This window comes from Tenrec ecaudatus, chromosome X (assembly GCF_050624435.1).
Source record: "Tenrec ecaudatus isolate mTenEca1 chromosome X, mTenEca1.hap1, whole genome shotgun sequence".
Lineage (NCBI taxonomy): Eukaryota > Metazoa > Chordata > Mammalia > Afrosoricida > Tenrecidae > Tenrec > Tenrec ecaudatus.
In genome coordinates this window covers 131,114,505-131,129,929 of record NC_134548.1, presented here as the reverse complement: position 1 = coordinate 131,129,929, position 15,425 = coordinate 131,114,505, and the positions used below count along the sequence as shown (strand labels likewise).

The 15,425-nt window shown below is 47.1% G+C and overlaps 1 pseudogene; it reads left to right on the top strand.

The window, feature by feature from the left end:
- Positions 1-230: 230 nt before the first annotated feature.
- LOC142433090 (mitochondrial glutathione transporter SLC25A39 pseudogene) overlaps positions 231-15,425 on the top strand; it is a 52,391-nt pseudogene continuing 37,196 nt past the window's right edge.

Here is a 15,425-nt window from a genome sequence, read left to right as displayed (position 1 = left end):
GCAGTCTCTCCAGTTCCAGGGGCCAGATTAAGTCCCTGAGGACTAGAGGAGAGAGGAAGTGGTCCATCCCCCTCTCCCAAATTTCCTAGACCCCTCCTCCGGGATCCCAGAGCTTGGGCCCAGAGTAGACCTGCTCCCGCCCACTTCGCTGTCCTGGCGCCACACCCCCCATCTGCTCCTGGATCCCCAGAAGGCTTTCTGGGCTGTCGTGCATGCGCGGGACAGGGGTCTCCCAGGAGAACATCTGGGCGCACTAGGACCCCGAGGGGCGGCGCAGCGTTTCTGGGCGTGGCCACAGCACGTGGTTCCCAGGCGCCCCTTCCCTTTCCTGAAAGCGGGGATCAGGCCCTTCCGGCTGCCGGCCAGCCAGGCCTCCAAGGGCGGCGGCCCAGGGCGCGGGCGTCCTGGCTTCCCAGGGGCGGAAGGGCGCGCGGGTGGCACCCCGCCGCCATTGGGGTTCGGCGGCTTTGCCGCGTGGCGGAGGCCGTGCTCCAGGCCGCCACCACCTGCGAAGCGGGCCTCAGAGCCCGCGCGCGCCTGGAAAGGCGCTGCCATCCACAGGCCCTGCAGGAGAGGTGAGCCCCGGGGCGCGCTTGCACTGAACGCCCTTTTCGAAGTTGCTGGAAAGCTGCAGGCAGCGCAGTCAGTGCCCAGGAGCAGCCGGAGCAGGCTTCACTCTGCGCATTCCCTCCGAGTATTTCCATGCAACCCTGGGAGTCAGTGTGGTGCTGGGCGTTCCTGTCCATGGGCGGATGGAGCCTGCCTGCCTGGGGCCAGCTGTTTTCCTCCGCTCGTGCTCCTGGTGAGTGGACACTTAGCGCCGAGGGTGAGGCCTCTACTTCATCATTATTATTTTAAATACTTTTATTGGGGCCTCTTACATCTCTCTTCACAATCCAGACAATCATCCATTGTGTCAAGCACATTTGTACATATGCTGCCATCTTCATTTTCAAAGCATTTTCTTTCTACTTGAACACTTGATATGAAATCCTCATTTCTCTCCCTCATTTTCCAGCCCTAAGTCCCTCATGAACCCTTGATAAGTTATACATTATTATTTTCATATCTTACATACTCCTCTGCTGCCCTCCAGCACATTTCTGTTCTGAGAGAGGGTTATATGCTGAACCTTGCGATCTACTCTCCTGTTCTCCCCACCACCACCACCTTCCCCTCATCCTCCTGGTATCTCTACTGTCATTGTTGGTCCTGAGGGGTTTATATGTCTTGGATTCCCTGTGTTGCGGGCTTTTATCTGTAGCGGTGTGCATGCTCTGGTCTAATCCTATTTGTGAGGTAGAATTGAGGTCCTGATAGTGGGGGGAAGGAACCACTAAGGAACTAGAGGAAAGTTGTGTGTCTCATAGGTGCTAGACCACATCCTGACTGGCTCATCTCTTCTTTGTGACCCTGCTGTGATGGAAGTTCAGTCTACAGATGGGCTTTGGGTCTCCACGATCCCCCTTCCCATTCACATTGTGTATGATTTTGTCCTTGGTTTTAGATGCCGGATACCTGATCCCATCGACACCTCATGATCACAGAGTGGTGTGCTTCCTCCATGTAGGCTTCATTGTTTCTCTGCTAGATGACTGCTTGTTTATCTTCAAGGCTTTAAGGCCTCAGCGCTGTATCTTTCGATAGCCGGGCACTATCAACTTTCTTCACCATATTTGCTTATGTACCCATATTGTTTTCAGTGATTTTGTCGGGACGGCGAGCATCACAGGATGCCAGATTGTTAGAACAAGGTATGCTTGTTTTGACGGACTACTTGAGTCGAGGCCCAATGTCCATCTGCAACCTTAATTCTTAACATGTTAAGTTACATAGATCCATTCCCCCATGGTTATGTATAAATATATTTACATATGCACATGCCTCTATTTAGACCTGCATAAATGTCCTTTGCCTCCCAGATCTTTCCTCTGTTTCCTTTTACTTTCCTCTTGTCCCACCATCCTGTTCGGCCTTCTTTCGGGCTTAGTTATTCCTCAGTGCCATATTGCCTTTGATGAAGCCCCACTAGGTATCCTACGCCCTACCCTCCATTGATGTTAATTCACTAATTTCATGTCCCTGGGTTGGTCGCCCCCACCTTCCTTTCTCCCACCTCCCGTTCTCCCAGATGCCCCTGGAACCACGAGTCTTCTTATCGCCCTCCAATCATTTTTCCTGCCTATCTTATCTTGATAGACATGCAGAGACATTAATAAACACAAAATCCCGGCAAAGCCTAATAAAACAATGAAGGAAGTCAAAACCAACAAAACAAAGAAAACTACAACAACAAGCTATAAAACAAAATAACAACAACTAAAAGGAAGTCACTGACAACCATTGAAACATCTATAATCCAGCGTTTCTCTACCTGTGGGTCACCACCCCCACAGTAGCAAAACTATAGTTAGGAAGTAGCAATGGAAATAATTTTATGGTTGGGGGTCACCACCAATCATGAGGAACTGAATTAAAGGGACTTGGCATTAGGAAGCTTGAGAATCACTGCTGTAAATAGTTCAAGGTCTGTTTGTTGGCTTTTAGGAGTGCTTTCCAGTCGAGTCTGATGGGGTGTCACACCCTGTCTCCAAAGTCTATTTTTGGTATTCCCTAGGGATTTCATCCCTTTACTCCCCTTGCTGCTCTGTTGTGTTCCCTTAGTGTTTCGCCCCGGTGCGATGGGGTCATATTGGGCACAGTTCCCACTGTGTCTGAACCATAGCCCAGTGGTTCAGTCAGTGAGTGGTTCATTCAGTCTTTGGTGGGAGCCAGACGTATTGGCCTTTCTGTGCATTGCCTGCTCTGAGCAAGCATATCGTCCTCGGGACTTGGTGGGCCAGGATGTGTTCCCCTCCCTCTTCATTTCTCTGTGTGTTCTACTTAGACATGTCCCTCTCCCCAACTGTAGCTTCACTGCTGTCCTCTGAAGTGCATTTTTCTGGGGGTGTTTAGGGGGGCACAGTCCTCACCTTAGGAGCATTGTGGCCACACCTCCAATAGGACAGTTTTGTTCAAAAATTCTGTCCTTGGGTCTCTATTCTTTCACCAAGGTCATATTGTCCAAAGACCCATCCTTCCTCTTTAATTTCACCTTTTGCATACTTGATTGTTTGATCAATTTCACACTGAAGAAATTGGTAGCACCCTTTACTATTGTCAACACTGCCTTCAGTGGTTGGTATGTACTTTTTAATAATGGCCTAATTACTGGTCTTTTTAGCTAAATAGATATCATCTTGTCACAGACCAATATCTCCAAATGTGCTGTTTGATGATGAATTCATGTGACTCCGTTCCACTTCAATTTGTCATCCCTGGTGTAGCAAACCACACGATTGCCCAATTAAAATTGGTCAACACCCATCTCTGTCATTTCACTGAAGCGTACCGTATCAGTCTTAGTGTGTTCTATTTCATTTGTCATGACTTTCCTAGGGTCATATTGTGTACATTTTGTGTTCCAATGCTCATTGCCTGTCTGTAGCTGTTTCTCACTTTGAGCTGTCCCTCCTCAGTGCCTGAAGGTCCGGAAAGCGTTGCTTCATCCAAAGGTCGACTCCACTTTGAGGAGGCAGCTCTTCTGCAGCCGTCCGTCCCTTGAGTGTCTTCCAGCCTGAGGGGCTCATCTTCACAAGACCAGACTGTGTTCTGCTGCTAGGTGCTCAGTGGCTAACCTTGCAGGAGTGCCCCGTCTCTACATGCGCCTGCTCTTAGTCTGGAAGCGCTGCTGAAACACATCTACCATGGGTACCCTTGCTGGTATTTGACATTTGAAAAGCCGGTGTCATCGTGTCTAGCGTTGCATGCTACTGTGTAAACGTCAAAATTAGAATTGTGCAGTGGGGGATCTCTATATTTTTAGAAGGCAATATACCTTGTCCTCTCAACTCCTATTGCCCCCAAATGTTAGGACACCGGTCAGTCCCGCCCTGACCCCCACTGCCATTTGTATTCATTTCACTTGCAGGGTTAGTGTGAGTGAGTAAATAAGGTCAGAAACAGTGAGGTGATGCCCTTGCCCCTTCAGGGCTCCTAGGTAAGCATTCTCCTTTATAGCCCCTGAATGGAGGGCTGTGTGTCCAAAGGAGACACAGTGGCTTTACACAGGCTGCCAACCCCTGAAATGTCTGTTTATTTCACTGTCCCTTCGGTAAAGCTCGACCTGAAGTTGCGACTGCATCCTGCACGCACAGCCTCATATATTCTCTCTCTCTCTCTCTCTCTCTCTCTCTCTCTCTCTCTCTCTCTCTCTCTCTCTCTCTCTCTCTCTCTCTCCTTCTCCCTCTCCCTCTCCTCTCTCTCTTTTTCCTGTCTCCTCTCTCTCTTTCTCTCACTTTCACCCACTACGTTTGTGTTTAACTCCCATGAAGGTTCCTCTGTGGATTGAGACTCATCACATTCAAAGTAAACTCCCATTAGTGTTTTACTAGCCGACCCTTGAACTGCTCCTCTCCCTCCTGCCCCTCCTCTCAACCCTCCTATGTCATGAGAGCCAGACTGCATTTTTCTCTGGGAACGCTTGCAGACTTTATTGCAAATGAAAGCAAACACAGACTGCGGTTCCATTTCTCCTTTCTGTGACTCCAAAAGGCAGCCAGAGCAATGTGTTCCACGTTTTGCGGCATTCGCTAAGTAAGGAGCCTGGCCTCTGCACACCTCTGCAGAGAAAAGGTATGGTTGCATGTTGACCTGTTCATTGTGACCACTGCTCAGTATTCCCCCGTGTGGGGTGAGGTGGGCATAAGTTCTTTATCCTGGGCATCTCCTTTACTTCCAGGTTTCAGATGCCCTTGCTTCCTACCATCCTTCCCTCTGGTCCTCTCATTTGTGTTCTCTCTCTCTCTCTCTCTCTCTCTCTCTCTCTCTCTGTCTCTCTCTCTCTCTTTCTCTCTCACTCTCTCTCTCTCCCTCCACCCCCATCCGGCTCTGTCTCCGTCTTTCTCTCAAACACTTTCCACCTCTATCTCTTTCCAGCATAGTTTCAGTTTGTGTATTACCTCATACAAGGTGTCTGTGCAGATACATTTTATGATACAGGTCGACCTAGAAATTTGATAGTTGATAAAAGACAATGTGGTTGGTATCCTTGGGACCAAAAAAGAAGAGCCCCAGTTTTCTTTTTTTTAATCATTTTATTGGGGGCCCATACAACTCTTATCACAATCCATACAAATATCAATTGTGTCAAGCACATTTGTACATTCACTTCCCTCATCATTCTAAAAAAATTTGTTCTTTGCTTAAGCCCTTGGTATCGCCTCCTCCATTTCCCCCTTCCTCCCCGCTCCCTTCTCCCTCATGAAACCTTGATAATTTATAAATTATTATTTTGTCATGTCTTACACTGTCTAATGTCTCCCTTCACCCACTTTTCTGTTGTCTGTCCCCAAGGGAGGAGGTTATATGTAGATCCTTATAGTAGGTTCCTCCTTTCTACCCTACTTTCCCTCCACCCTCAGGTATCGCCATTCTCACCAATGGTCCTGAAGGGATCATCTACCCTGGATTCTCTGTGTTTCCGGTTCCTCTCTGAGCCAGTATACATCCTCTAGTCTAGCCTGATTTGTATGGTAGAATTGGAATCATGATAGTGGTGGTGAGGAAGCATTTAAGAACTAGAGAAAAATTGTGTGTTTCATCATTGCTACACTGCACACTGACTGGTTCCTATCCGTGACTCTTCTTAAGGGGGTGTCCCTTTACCTACAGATGGGCTTTGGGTTCCCACTCTGTACTCCTCCTCATTTACAATGATATAATTTTTGTTTGTTGATGCCTGATACCTGATCCCTTCAACACCTCGTGGTCACACAGGCTGGTGTGCTTCCTCCATTTGGGCTTTGTTACTTCTGAGCTACATGGCTGCTTGTTCACCTTCAAGCCTTTAAGACCCCAGATGCTGTATCATTTGATGGCCGGGTACCATCAGCTTTCGTCACCACATTTGCTTATGCACACATTTGTCTTCAGCGACCTTGTCGGGAAGGTGAGCATCATGAAATGCCAGTTTAATAGAACAAAGTGTTCTTGCATTGAGGAAGTACTTGATAGGGTTAGGGGTAGTGGGGGTGGGAGAGGAAGTACTTGAGTGGAGTTCCAATGTCCATCTCTTGCCTTAATTCTAAACCTATAAATATATGCACATAGATCTATTTCCCCATCACCCTATATAAATATACGTATGTATGCACATGCCTATATTTAGATCTCTATAAATGCCCTGTGCCTTCTAGTTCTTTCCTCTATTTCCTTTGACTTTCCTCTTGTCCCACTATCATGCTCAGTTTTCATTTGGGTTTCAGTAATTCATCTTGGTTACATTACCCTTGATCAAGCCGTACCAGACCTCTCACAGCTTCTTTGCCACTGATTTTGGATCACTCGTTGTTCCCTTGTCACTGGGTTGGTCAATACCACCTCCTTTTCCCCGCCTACCCTCTCCCATGTCCCCCGGCACCATCAATCACAGTGTTTTCTCTTCCAGACAGTTCATCCAGCCTATGTTTTCTAGATAGACCTGCAGAGATAATTATATACACAAAACAAAGGTGAACACAATAATGACGACAAAGAAAACCAATGACCAAATAAATAAGAAAAAACTATAAATAGTTCAAGGTCTGTTGGTTGACCTCTAGGAGTGTTCTCCAATCGAGTCCGATGAGGTGTTATGCTCTGGCCACAAGGTCTATCCTTTGCACTCCCTGGGGCCACCGTGCTCTGCTCCCCCAATGCTCTGCCCCATGCCTTTCATGTTTTGCCTCAGTGTGGTGGAGTCAGACCACAGTGTGCTGGGGTCAGACCAGGACAATGCAACACTCAGTCTTGAGTGTTGTTCCCCCATAGGGCCGTGAGTCACCAAGGGAAGTCGTGTCTCATAGTGGATCCAGTCATGTGGTCCACTCTGTGCGTTGGCTGTTCTGATTGGGGATATTGTCCTCCAGACTTGGTGGGCCAGAATGTGCTCTGCTCTTCCTCCCCCTTCATTTGCTCCCGTGTGTTCTGATCAGACACGCCCCTCTCCTGCAGCTGCAGCTTCATTGCGGTCCTCTAAAGTTGATTTTCTGGAGGAAGGGGCAGTTGTTTATGTAGCTGGCATTGGGGCCAGGCCCCCAGACTCCTCCAGTGGCTTCCCTCTCCATGCTAGCACGCTGCATTCGCATCCAGGAGCACCATGTTGAAGCCTGGTCCCTCTTACCCTGTGGAGATAAAAACAATACTCTCCCCTTGGGTGGTTTAGCGCCCAGTTCCCCTACCACCCATTTCTTTTTATTCCCCCTTTTCTTTTATCCCCCTTATTGTTAGTTGACTACCATCCACATCCCTGGATTTGCTCTGGAGCCTGCCATACTACTTGGACCTCACCCCAGGAATGTTCATACACAGTAACTTTTTCCATGTGCCCCTTGTGCATTTTTTAACTTACTTCAGGGGACTCATGTTGTACATGTCCTTTGGAGATTGGCTTACTTAGCTTGATTCCTCCAGTTCTGCCCGTGTGGGAATATGCTTCATGCATCCATCGCTGCTTTTAGGCGATGCATAGTACTACATTGTATGTGTGTACACGTTTTTTAATCCTTTGGTTTGTTGGTGGAAATTTGGGTTGCAATTGTGAACTGTGCCGTGGTGAAGACTGGAGCACAGAAGTCTGGCTGTGGTTTCTTTCTTGGCTCTTTGCGATGTAAGCTCGGTAGCACGGTTGCTGGATTGTATGGTAGTCCAATTTCAATCTGCTTTAGAGATCGCCACATCAATTTCCATAGTGGCTGTACATACCTACAGGTCCACCAGCAGTGGATGAGAGTTTCTATCTCTCCGCTTGCCCCCCAACACTTGCTACTCTCTGGTTTCTTGAATTGGGCTAACTTTGAGGGTGTTAGGTGGAATCTCCTAGTTGTTTTAATTTGCATTTCCCTCATGGCTAATGATCGGGAACATTGTCTCATGTTTACTCGTCATTCAGATTTCTGCTCCTGTGAAACTTCTGTTTAGGTCTTTTGCCCACCTCCACAGTGGGAAATTACTTTGTTTCTTAGTGTAATCTTGAAAAGGATTGTAGATTTTAGTAATAAGGCCTTTGTCAGATGTGTCATTGCTAAAGATGTTTTCCCAGGCTGTGGGCTTTCTTCTTGCTCTCTTGGTGAATTCTTTCGATGTACACAGGTGATTTATCTTCAGTATATCCCAGTTCTCAATTTGTGCCTCCTCTGTGTTTGTGTCCTTCCCCCTTTCTGATAGCCTATTCCAAGGTTCTCCGGCTTGTCCAAATTCCCTCAATAATGGTCCTAATTGTTTGGGGTTTTACTTCCAGGTCTGTGATCCACCTGGAGTTTATTCTTGTGCATGGGCTGACTGAAGGGTCTTGCTTCATTTTTCTGCAGGTAGGTAATCCATCGTTTCCAGGAACGTTTATTGAAGCAGGCGTCTGCTTTCCACTTGGTACTTTGGGGGCCCTTATCAAAGAGGAGTTGCCTGGATGCTAATGGTTTCATTTCTGCGTCTTCAGCTCTTTTCCATTGGTCTGAATATCTGTCATTATATCAGTACCACACTGTTTGGGCTAATGTGGCCCTATAGTACGTGCGAAAGTCAGGTAGAGCAAGCCCTGCCGCTTTGTCCTTCTTCTCGAGGAGTTCTCTGCTACTTTTGGGTTTCTTCCCTCACCATATGAAGTAGGTAGTCAGTTTTTCCAGATCTCTGAAGAAGCATGGTCGTATTCATACCGGGTTAGCATTGAACTTATATAGTGGCTTGGGCAGAACTGACATCTGTGACATATTGAGTCTTGCAATCCACGAGCATGGGATGTTCTTCCGTTTGTTGAGTCCATTCTTGGTTTCTGGTCATTGTGTTCTATAATTTTCCTCATGCAGATCTTTCGTTTTGTCAGTCAGGTGTATCCCTAGATGTTTACATTTTGCTTGGCTGTTGTAAAGGGTACTACCTCTTTACTTGTCTCTTCTGTGATCTTGTCCGGTGTGTATAGCAGACTGATGGACTTGTGTTTGTTGATCTTGTATCCTGCCACTCTGCCATATTCCTCTATTGCTTTGAAAACTCCACTTGTGGGTTTCCGGGATTTTGAATGTATAGAATCATATGGTCTGTGAATAATGATAGTTTTGCCTCTTCCTTTCCTAGATGAATACCTTTGATGCCTTTCCTTTGTCTTATGTTGTTAGCTAGGCCCTCCAATATGATGTTGCTTATCAGTGGTGACAAGGGGCATCCTTGTCTGGTCCCCTTTTTCAGAGGAATTGTTCTCATCTTTTCTCCATTGACTACCTTGTTGGCTGTTGGTTCTTCAGAGAGCCCTGGTTTTCATTGATCAGTGAGTCCCAGGAGTGATCCATCCCGTCCCAAGTCTGGTATTCCATTGGGAGTAGATGAAACCGGTCTGGTAATATACTCACATTAGTCCCAGTATATTTGCAGATGCCCAGAGATAGGAAGCAATGATTTTGAACTATAAAGGTCATGGGGAACATTGTACATAGATTTCATAGGCCCTGGTTTGGTGGGATCCAGATTATTGCAACACCTTTGCAAAAGAGGAGCAGAGTTGAGATTCATGGCACGAAGTATGTTGAAGTTAGTATTCTTTGAGCTGATGTAGTAACATTGAGGAGCCATAACAGTAACACAGTGAATCTCTCTTTCAGCAGAGTGAATGATATCTTCGTCAATTGGCTTGGGTGTACGTGGCCACCTGTCACCCTCACCCTGGCAAAGAAAATGGAATCCAGGGGCTGCCCGCCACTCTGTACTGAGGAAACTAGGCTGCAAAGACACACAGAGAGGATCCGGCTTCTCTCCAGGCCTTCGAGTTAAAGGTGCGTGCTTTCGTTCTGTGCATTCCCCTTTCAGAAGCAGGTTTCACGGGACTGGTCATTTTGCTCCAGATTGACAGTTCTTTCTGGTGCTTGATCAAAACGCAGGGAAACCTCTGTGCCTGATGCACACAGCGAGGATGGGAGGCTTCCCAAAAGGTTCTCTTGCGCGATAGACGGCGATCTTGAGAGACGCCTTGTTTCCTAATGCGGCATTAGACAGGTATGGAGGAGCCTGGGTACTCTGTCCACCTTGGGGTCGGGTGCAGGGAATGAGGGGTCAGCGGCCTGGAGTGCATGAGTAACTGATTACACTTGCGTCTCTTTTGCTGGGTCAGGCTCTCGTCCAGGTGAGTCAGGAAGTGTTACAAGCTCTCCCAAATAGTTGAGCTCTCAGCAAGATGTCTGGCTTCTCCAGGAGGCAGGTCTTCCAGATGATGATGAAACTATTAGATCACTAGTGTCAGACAATCCCTGCGAAAATGTGTCATTTTTCAGCAAGAACCTTGGAATCTGTCCCTGATCACCTCATAGAGAACACAGGGAGATCTCTTGCTAGAAGAATGAGAAAGTAAGAAAACATGAAGGACTGAAGGCCACACTGAAATCCAGGGACATGGAAATTGAGTAAGGTCAGCTGCGTTTTCCCTAGGGTTTACAAGGTGGTTGTCCCAAGCCTAGATTATGCGTCTGGACTCTACTTCTCACAGTGCCTCCTTCTCTGCGGCGTGTAAAGTGCTCACGGGGGCTCAGGAGGGTGGTAGGAAGAAAGGTGGGCCCAGGATATGGAAGCCTCCCTTGGCTGCCGGAAGCCCTGAAATCAGACTGTGCTGTGCACCTTGGCCTGGTTCACGGACATTGACAGCTTTGAAGGCTGCACCCAAGACTTGCCTCCAGACTTCTCAGGGATGAGACGTAAAGCTGTCTAGCCTGTCCCTGGAGGGACCGGGGAGGACAGGGAGCGCACCGCAGAGTCCAGAAGTCAGGGTCCATCGCCTGCAAGAGCCCGCGTTGCTCCAAGTCACAAGGTACTCCTTCCCCTGAAAACAAACAACAGATTTTCAAAACCACATTGCAGGAAGTAGAAAATGACGTAGCACAACTGCCACAGTTTGGGGGTTTCATCTTTCGTCCTGTTCTTCTTTACGGACGCTTTTCGTTATTGGAAATACTGGTTTCCTATGAAAGCATGTTGCATGAAATAAACGTGTGCTTGGTAGAATGAAGGAAATTGATTATAAAAGTTTGCTCCCTTTCATGTTTTCTTATGGAGCCCTGGTGGTGTCGTGGCTTACAGGTGGGACTGATAACAGCAAGGTCAGCAAGGGGAAACGGGCTGCAGTTCAAAGGGAGACAGAGGAGCTGAGTGCGTGCCAACAACCGCCTTCAAGTTCATAGCTGCGAACAAAGTATTTCTGCCACCAAGAGGAGATCCGGCACACAGGTACACACGCACAGGCACGCACGTACGTATTACTGTGAGTGCATGCATACGTGCATATGTAATTATATGACTGCATAGATAAGACTTCTCTGTCAGAATTCCGTGTTAACAGATACCCCAATTTTTCTTCATGTAGCAGATATATTGGTCTTAGGAGTTTAGCTTTCACAAGAAATTGACTCTTGGTCTAAATAGAAATGTGTAACTTGATTTCCTGTATCATTGTCTTCTTTGCTTTTCGAACTTGGAGGCCAACTCATGCCATATATTGACTCAGGAACCCAGCCCCAGAGCGAGTAGGCCTTGGTGGCAGTGGCAGGAATCCTCCTCAGTGGCCATGGCACTACAGAAGACAGTAAGAGCCCCTTTCAGGATACTACTTAGTGCCCCATATTTGAGGTCCATTTTGGTAAATGGCATCTGGCTGTATCTCACCTCCTCCTCTCTCATCCCCATTGCCGCAAGACAGGAGTCTGACACCCCGCCCCCATGCTCCATCCTTCTTTGCCCTATTCTGACACCAGCTGTCCTTCCCAGGACACATGTGTCTTAGGTGAGTGTGATCATTGGTTGCCTTGGGCACCCAGCACTCAGACAAGACTCACAGTCGGGGTTTTTAGGGAAGTTCATAGGTTGCCACACGTCATGATCAGCAAACAGTGAGGAAATAGTCATTAGTCCACAGCAACACCTCTCCTCATCCAGCAAGTGAGTCTCTCTGGTGCTCAGCCTGTCAGCCCCGTGGTCCCTCGGTATCTGTGTTGTGGGCCAGGAAGCTAGACCTCCTGTACTCTGTCTCACAGTTTCACAGTCTTGGACCAGATGGGGAAAGGTAGGTACTCCATAGTCTTGGCTCTGCTCCTCGGCGCCCCTGTGCCGTAGATTCTCTTGCATCTGGTCTCTGTGGCTGCCCCCACATCACATACTTCTTGAATGTGATCTTCCAAATGGTCCTGAGATTTTCCTGTGTCCCAGATGGCTCTTACATATGGAGGGAGGCATGGCTTTGATGGAGAAGTGGCCATCTTTTAGCAGACCCTACCCCTGGGGAAAAATAAGGGCGGTATCTTTAGTTAGGGACTCGAGTAAAGTAGATTTTCAAGCTGCCTCTAAGGGAAGACATGGTTCATCCCCTCTATTAAGGTCAGCAGACCATGGAGGCATAGTGGTTGCGAGTTGGGCTGTATTCTGTTAGGTTAGCCGCAGCAGAGAGAGGATTCAACCTGCCGAACATTACATTAGTCACCAAGTACGTGCCCAGAAACTATTGGTAAGTATAAGAGGGTGCTTGGGCCACATGGAAGAAGCACACCGGCCAGTGCGATCACGAGGTGCCAAGGGACCAGGTATAAGGCATCATGCAAAAAAAAAGATATTAGTGTGTGTATGTATGTGTATATGTGTGTATATGTATATATGTATATATGTAGATATATACCATATTAAATGAAGGGGGAAGTGGAGAGTGGAGACCAAAGGCCCAAGTGTCGGCCAATGGAGATCCCCCTCATAGCGGGGTTTAGGAGAGGAGATGGGTTAATTAGGGTGCGAGGTAGTACCGATGAAGAACACAGCTTTCCCCAGATCCTGCATGCTTCCTCCCCCCAACTACCATGATCCGAATTTTACCTTGCAGGGCTGGATAGGGCAGAGGCTGTACACTGGTACATATGAGGGCTGGAGGCACAGGGAATCCAGGGTGGATGATACCTTCAGGACCAAGGGTGTGAGGGGCGATGCTGGGAGAGTGGAGGGTGAGTGGGTTGGAAAGGGGGAACTGATTACAAGGATCCACATGTGACCTCTACCCTGGGAGAGGGACAGCAGAGAAGGGGCGGGGGGAAGGAGACTCCAGATAGGGCAAGATATGACAAAATAACGTTGTATAAATTACTAAGGGCACATGAGGGAGGGGAGAAAGGGGAGGGAGGGAAAAAAAAAAGAGGACCTGATGCAAGGGGCATAAGTGGAGAGCAAATGCTTTGAGAATGATTGGGGCAGGGAATGTATGGATGTGCTTTATACAATTGATGTATGTATATGTATGGATGGTGATAAGAGTTGTATGAGTCCCTAATAAAATGTAAAAAAAGAATACAGGAGAAAAAAATGATTAGGGCAAAGACTGTACAGATGTGCTTTATACAATTGATGTATGTATATGTATGAACTGTGATAAGAATTGTATGAGCCCCAATAAATTGTTAAAAAAAAAAAGAGGGGGCTTGGGATTCATGGAAAAATGGGAATAAAAGAAATGGACTTTTGTCCCCTGGTTTTTTGAAGCCCCCTCACATCAGTACCGGCGTGAGTGCGTGATACCAGAAAATCCAGACTCATGACGTCTGAGTCCACTTGGACTGTAGTTTCCCGATGGGACAGAGTAGAATTGCCTCATAGGATTTGCAAGGCCATGGTCTTTCTCTCTGTCAGGGATCAGGCGCAATTCCCACACTATGTCTCCAGTGCTGGAAAAACGAATTTTCAATGATCAAGTCATTGGTCTTAACCAAATTCTATCTTGTGATCTCTAGCTTTGTTTCTGTCAACAAGACCATATTTTCTATGTACTGTTCCTGCCTCTTGTTTCCAATGTTTACATTCCGATGGCAATAATTACCAATGCATCTTGATTGCATGTTTGATCTTTTTCTATTTTTTTATTGATCTATGTCAAAGTGAAGATGATGGTATAATTCTTTGATATCTTCATCATTAGCTTTTGTGGTGGGTACATAAGTTTGAATAATTTATCCATTGGATTTTGAGGAAGGCAGACATATATAATCCCATCCCAGACCTCGTGGAATTTCTAGATAGAATTTGAAATGTCCTTGCTGATGATGAAAGCAACCACATGACTCTTGGTTGTGTCATTGCTGGCACAGGAGTCCGCATGATTTTCTGATTCAAAATTACCAATGCCAGTCCGTTCCAGGTCCTTGATCTGTGTGCATTCATTTAGTGTTTGATGATGATTTCCGCTCTTCCTAGATTCATGCTGTGCACATTGCATGTTCCTATTTTGGTAGCTGTTTCTTTTCATTTTGAGCTGTGTCCCATCAGAAAATGAAGATCCTGGTGGCTTTAGTCCATCCATGTCACAGTGGTCGACTCTAATTTCATAAGTAGAAAAACCTAGTCTTTCCCCTTGGAGACAATGGTGGCCTCGACGTGCTCAACTGGGGTCAGCACTCCAAAGGGAACCCACTAAGCACCAGGGCTCCTTCCAGTACAAGAAAGCTTCGGAACGGGTGAAAATTTCCCATTATATTTTAATTCTATTTTCTTGAAATTCTATAATCCTCCACACCCCCCACCCACACACCTATGTATCTAAGTCACTAAGAATAATGCCCGTGGCCCATTTGAAAGCTAAGCTGGCTACTAGGTCTGGCTTGGCTTTTTTCATCAAATGGCAGAGGAAGCAGCCTGGTGATTTGTGGTTTTGACCATGGTCTCATGCACACTTTGCTGTCTCTTCAGGATTAGGCCTGTGACATTCGAATGGGTAGTTGGAGGGCCCCTCAGAGGGTTATGAAGGTTCTCTGCCACCTCCAGAGCAGATGGGAAAATCACAACAACAGGTTCCCTGACACACACACCCTGTGCTGTGAGGTTACTAGGCTCTCGGCTGTTTGGGGCATGACCTCAGTGCCTGCCATGTTTGGGAAAATTGGAAATGTGTTTATTTCTCCCTTGCACACTGAATATAAAGTAAATTATTTTAGATAAAATTCTTGCATATTTTTGAGTAGGCAAAGCCCTGCAATAAACCTTCTCCCATAATCTCCACCTACGTTTGACTACCTGAATTCATTTCTCTACAAGTGGATGTAAGGGAGAACGAGGTTGCTGGTTTCTTTTTGAATGCGTCCAGGTGCAGCTGCTCCGCCAGGATGCCTGCTTTCCAAAGTCTAGGTTTCTAGCAGGTTCTTAAACCAGTAGCCACCTTCTCCTTTTCTAGAGAACATATGCTCCATCCATTGGGTGTCGTGTGTGCCTGCAGACATAGTGTGACAATACTTGTGTCCCTCACGCACTGCTGTCCAGTTGGTTCCGACACTGCGAACCTATAGGACGGAGTAAATCTGCTTCTCGACATTTCTGAGACGGCAACTCTCTCTGGGAGTAGAAAGCTGCCT